Raw genomic sequence first — 6,331 nt, forward strand, 5'->3', positions numbered from 1 at the left:
ATATCACCATTTATTGGAAGATTGTGATCCAGAATTATTTTTGAAAACTTCTTTTCTTGTGCATTTATGTTATTTAAAATATTAAAATGGATGGTCTGATAAGAGTTACTATCCTACTTCAATTATTAAATGATGTATTTTCATAAGGTACTACTTTGTCATCTTTCTCCTATGAAGCCAAAACATTGGTAAAGGAAACAAATCTTGGATACGAGAACAATCATAGTTGTCCGAATGGTTGTATATTATATTGAGGTGATAATTTTAATCAATAGTCATGTCATGTGTGTAGATCTTTATGATGGATAATGCATAAAGAAGATGAGAGTGATTTATTGAATGATATGGATGTAATACGGAAAAAAAAAAATCGAGCAAAGTATTATGTTACTTTTCTCTCTACTTAGACTGAAAAGAACTTATGCATTATCAAAAATAGCTTCTTTAATGAGATGACATGATGAAAGATGTATAAAGGATAGAATATTGAGACATCCAGTGAATAGTTTAGCATGAAAAGTATTTGATGATAGGCATCTCGATTTTGCCTGTGATGTTCATAGTGTTAGGTTGGATTTAGCTACTAATGGTATCAATCCATTTCAAACTCTAAGTTCTACTTATGGTACTTGGCCAGTTATTTTGATTCCTTATAATTTGCTACCATAGATGTCCATGAAATAGGCTTTGCTAATTTTATTAATGGTTATCTCAGGTGATAAGAGTCCAAGGAATGATATTGATATTTTTTTGTAACCTTTAATAAATGAATCGAAACAGTAATAGGAGGGTACCAATGCAGTTGATGCTTCCACTAGCCATACATTTAAATTGCAAGCAGCTCTTATATAGACTATTAATGATTTTTTGTATATGCTAATTTATCTACTTGGACTACTAAGGGGCATGTTGCATGGCCATCATGTGGGGATTCAATCCATTCATATTAGTTAAAATATGGAAGAAACTTTTTCTATATAAGATATTGTCGGTAGTTGGAAGCAAATCATCCATTTTGATTTCAGAAAGATTTATTTGATGGAACTATAGAGTTGGGATTCGCCCCTATTCCACCCTATAAATATAATGTTATGAGATAAATGAATAACACTAATCACAATTATGGTAAGATATCCAAGTCTTCAAAAAAAAGAGGAAGAAAGGATGCTAGAAGCTCAATGCATGAAGAGTTACCAGAAGAAGTCAGTACTAGCAATCTTGATATAGAGGTGTTTAAGGATGCTAATAATGTCTTCGAAGATGATGATATAGATGGATATGAAAATAATGATATAACAATGGTAGTATTTATAACTAATATTACTAAACAATTATGAAAAAAAGAAGCATCTTCTTTGACTTACCTTGTTGGAAGCATAATCTTCTTTGGCATAATCTTAATGTGATGCATATAGAGAAGAATATTTATGATAATTTAATTGAAACATTATTAAATCTTGATGGGAAGACCAAATATAATATGAAGGCAAGTTTTAATTTAAAAGAAATGGGCATCCAATAGGAACTTCATATCAAAGTGCTTGCTAATGATAAAATTTACATCCCTCCTGTATGTTACGCAACGTCCACTTAAGAAAAAGATTTTTTTCTGATAGTTTTAAAAAAATATCAAGGTCCCTAATGGGTATGCATCAAACATTTCATAATGTGTCAATCTGAAAGAGCGAAAACTTTTAAATTTAAAAAGTCATGATGACTATATACTGATGTAAGATATAATTTTATTGGCTTTAAGATTATGAATACAGAAACAAGTTGTTATAGTTGTTTTCCAATTGTCAGCATTTTTTAAGTCATTATGTTTTAACGTTCTTAATCCTCAGAAACTTAATCGATTAGAGTCTCGTGTTGCACTTACACTGTGCCAAATGGAAAAGATATTTTCTTCAAGTTTTTTCATCTAATCATTCACTTAGTTATGGAAGCTAAATTTGGTGGACCAGTGCAGTATAGATAAATGTATTCTATTGAGAGATAAGCTACTATAAACTCTGTGATTGTAATTTAAAATTTTTTATTTCAAAAAAGATTATGCTGATATTGATGTTTTATAATATTTTTTTATTTTTGAAGGTATCATATGCACTTAAAAGATTATGTACACAATAGAGCTCATCCAAAGGGCTCAATTACAGAAGGATATGTTGCTGAATAATACTTGACATTTTGTTCAAGATATCTTAAAGGTATAAAAATAAAATTCAACCAATCTCAAAGAAATTATAAGATTGTAGAAGAAGTTTAAAATTATAAGTTCTTAAATATCTGGTGGGAGAGTTTTGGAAAAGATTGAAAATATTGTTCTTTACAAAAGATCATTGGCACAAGCATATCGTTGTGTCTTACTTCATAGTGACATAATCTCTGAGTATCATAGGTTATCATAGTTATAATATAATTTAATTTACTATCCTATCATATATAATATTTTTGACCAATGATCTAATTTTTATAAAGCAAATTTTTAATTGCTCAACTACAAGTCAACAATAACATTTGACCAAACTTAAGAGTTGAGCAAAAATGGTTGGTTGAAATATTCTATGAATGGCTTTTCAAATAGATTAGACACACACACATATATATATAGGTGTATGTTAATTTCGATTAATATTATGATGCATTATTTAATAGTTGATTGTGCCTTTTTTTTTTCAGGTACCAATAATGATAGAGAGCAATTATTCAGATGTATTGATAGCTACTACTTGAGGTCCTAATAATATTATCAAGAGATATAATGGCTTCATCATCAATGGTTTGAAATTCTATACTAAAGAATCTGAAAAATTTAGAAAAACTTACAATAGTGGAGTTATGGTAGAAGCAGATGAAAAAATTTATTATGGTGCACTTATAGATATTTACGAGTTAGATTACTATAGAAAGTTTAAAATAGTATTATTTTGATGTGATTGGATTAATGTAAACTTACCAAGAGGTTTGAAGCAAGACACAAATAGATACAACTAGTAAATTATTCACGATTGATACACACTGGTGTCTTGTTGAAGGATGATTTATTCATATTTTCATCTCAAGCTTAATAGGTATTTTTTATATAAGACTCAAAAGATAAAGAATAAGCTATTGTTATCAAAATGAAACCTAGAAACTTATATGATATAGGGAAAGAAATAGTTTTGAAAGATGAGGAGGCTTATACTCAATGTATGCCTTTAAATGTTATGCCAATTGATGTTCTAAATACTTCAATGAATTGGATTAGGATAGATGTTCAAGGATAGAATGATATTTGACTCTATTGATACAAAAATATTTAAGATGTATATTTTCATTTAATAAATTATATTTATTATTAGCAATTCTTCTATTAGTGTATATATAATTTGTATTAACTGATATTGTATTCAATATATGCAGGTTAAGAACGTTATGCCTCGAAGTAATTGCTATGCAATGGGCAAAATAGTTCTATCACTCATCATGATCTTATCCCTTACAGTAGTTTAGAAGATTGTGTTATTTCTCAAAATAAATTCAAGTTGTGTCATGAAACCTGTGCTTAATTTACTTGGATCATAGTTCAGATTGGTAACCTTAAGCAGTTTATGTTTGCATTATAGGCCTATTTTCCAATGCCACAGGATCCAGTTTTCATGATTTTGTTTGATTAATTGTATCTATATATCTATTTCTGTTGTGGCTTGACATTGCCATGAAATATTTCCTTTATATATACCACAAACTGATGTGGATTGTGTAACGTATCAAAAGATAGCCCTAATTTTAGTATATAAAGTTTTGATATTGAAGCATCCTTTTTTATGTTGACAATTAGAAAGTGCAAAACAAACTTGGATTAAAAATTGCTGTTGTGAGGTTTCCTGCTTCCTACCCATGTTCATATCAGATTTTGGTATTCATGGCTTATGTTTCCTGCTTCCTTTTATATTGAGCAAGTTCTATTATTTGCATATAATTTTCAGCTGCTAATACGATGAGTTTGTTACACTATTTCAGGCTTTCCCTATAACATAGATGGTTGCCAAGCTTATCTTGAGGAAAAGCAGACTGGTTCACAAGGCAAGTGTGGGATAAACTCTATTTCGGTTCTTCACACATGAATCTATGTCCTGTTACATAAGCCACTATATCATAAAGCTACTTATTATTCTCCTAAATAAGATGAAACTATTAATATGATACAAAGTAGTTTATGCAAATGTTTTTTGGGATCTTTTGGATCCCAATTAATAAAAATAAGATTTGCTCTATGCAGTTGGTACTATCCCAATTAACAAAATAGTTTATAACATAGTGTATCATCAGGTGACGAAACAAGATATGGAGGATACGTTTCAGCCGCCATTTCAGAGCTGCATCCAGGAAGGCCATGCCAGCTGCTTGATGTGCTCCTATAATCAGGTCAATGGGCTACCTGCTTGTGCTCGGGGTGAACTCCTGCAGCAAACTCGAAAACAATGGGGATTTGAGGATACCTGTTAGTCTATTTGCTCAACAAAGAGTAGAATGCACCACTTATATTTGATAGTATTGCAGACTCATTTCTATATGTTCTTTTCATGGACACATTGAATTCGAATCTAATGTAGGTATATTACTTTTGATTGTGATGCTGTTGCCATAACTTATGAAAACCAAAGCTACACTAATTCTCCTGAAGCTTCCATAGCTGCTGTGTTACAAGCAGGTGAGTGTCTATGTGCATGCCGAAGGAACTACTTGCTTGCTTTCGCTGAAAGAATTTTATGACATGCTTTGAAAGTTTGTGGACTGATTTGCTTCTCTTTTTGGGAAGGAATGGATATCAGCTGTGGAACATATCTGCTTCAATACACTGGTGAAGCAATCAAGTTAGGAATTGTTCGAGAAGAAGACATCGACCGCGCATTACTTAAACTATTCTCCGTTCAGCTGCGCCTTGGGCTCTTTGATGGAAACCCAGCTGCTAATCGGTTTGGGGAGCTTGGAATGAGTAATATATGCACCAAAGGAGGGAGCTCGCATTAGAAGCTGCAAGGCAGGGCATTGTACTTCTGACGAATGATCAAAGTTTCTTGCCGCTAAGAAACATTGAATAAAGAAGCTGCTCACCTTCAGAGTTCTGTTTCTAGGATGCAAACCATCTGCTCCTAAATTTGAGTTTGTGCTTGGATTTTGGAACCATAGCTTGTTGACCAATAATATTTGCAAAATATGACTTTGTTTTACTTCAAAAGCAATTCTGATTATCCAGAAATTTTTGCTTGTAAAACATATGTATTGTATTAGCAAATTAATATAAACACGAGTATAGAGCTTTTGTGAATGGTGCAACCCAAATCCCTTCCCTTGTGCACCAACTCCAAGCAGGGTAGCACAGATACTGTAACAGGAAAGAAAAGAGGACCCTTGGTGTTCCAGTGGAGGACTAGCTTAGAACCCCATGCGATGCATGAAATATCAAAATCAACTATTCCTTATTGATCGGAGTGGGCACATTCTCAATAGAATCAATTACATATATTATTAAACACTTACACCATAAAGAAACTTTTGAATCGTAAGATCAAAGATTAATAATCAAAAGAATATGCTCAACAGAAAATCACAAAAAAAACTCCAATTATATTAGAGTAGCTTACATCACAATAGGCAATATTCAGTTAAACCACTTTTTGCATTGAAAAAAGAAAAATACAATGATGCAGTTTGGTACTTCAAAAGAGTTTGGTACTTCAAAAAGTTATATACCTATTCAAAACTGAAGTTCCCAATCCAATCCAAACTTTCAATTCACTAATATAAGTCCATCAAGAGAGATAAGTCGATAAAATACCTACAATTTTGAATTTGCTAAGCAGCTTCTACTTGCTCGGATGCTTCTCCATCATGACTCAAACCAAGCAACTTCTCGTCCTTTGTCCATCCCCACATTAAATTCTTCGAGAACCTCTTCCTCATCCCATCAATCACCATCTTTGCCTCCTCAACCTTCGCCAACCCCTCCACCAAAAGCCTCACCATTCGAAAAATCTGGAACCTTATTATGCTAATCACATCAGGAAAAACAGGAGAAAAACATCATCAACAACAAAATATGCAAAAAAATCCAAATGAATACAAAAAAAAGGGGAAAAAAAAAGGGATCTATTTTGCCCTGCCATAATGGGAGCTCACAGAGATCTTGGAAAGCCCGTCGTTTCTTTCTGAAATTTGGACATGCACCTGGAGAATATGTTCTTTGATCCAAGCTCGCCACGGTGGTTCTAAAAGATCGGGACCAAAAGAATCAAAGAAAGAGATCCAAGTTCACTAAAAATTCAATAGAACTTTGGCATCAAAA

At 32.2% G+C, this 6,331-nt stretch overlaps 1 long non-coding RNA gene and 1 pseudogene across 1 annotated transcript; both read left to right on the plus strand.

Annotated features, from left to right (window-relative positions):
• Positions 1-1,333: 1,333 nt before the first annotated feature.
• On the plus strand, positions 1,334-2,611 carry LOC140853127 (uncharacterized; annotated as a pseudogene).
• Positions 2,612-4,318: 1,707 nt separating this feature from the next.
• LOC140853468 (uncharacterized) lies at positions 4,319-5,218 on the plus strand. The gene is made up of 3 exons (XR_012136544.1): positions 4,319-4,486; positions 4,599-4,696; positions 4,805-5,218. It is a non-coding gene; the product is annotated as an uncharacterized lncRNA (long non-coding RNA).
• The last annotated feature ends 1,113 nt before the right edge of the window (positions 5,219-6,331 follow it).

Source organism: Elaeis guineensis, chromosome 13, assembly GCF_000442705.2.
Source record: "Elaeis guineensis isolate ETL-2024a chromosome 13, EG11, whole genome shotgun sequence".
Taxonomy (NCBI): domain Eukaryota; kingdom Viridiplantae; phylum Streptophyta; class Magnoliopsida; order Arecales; family Arecaceae; genus Elaeis; species Elaeis guineensis.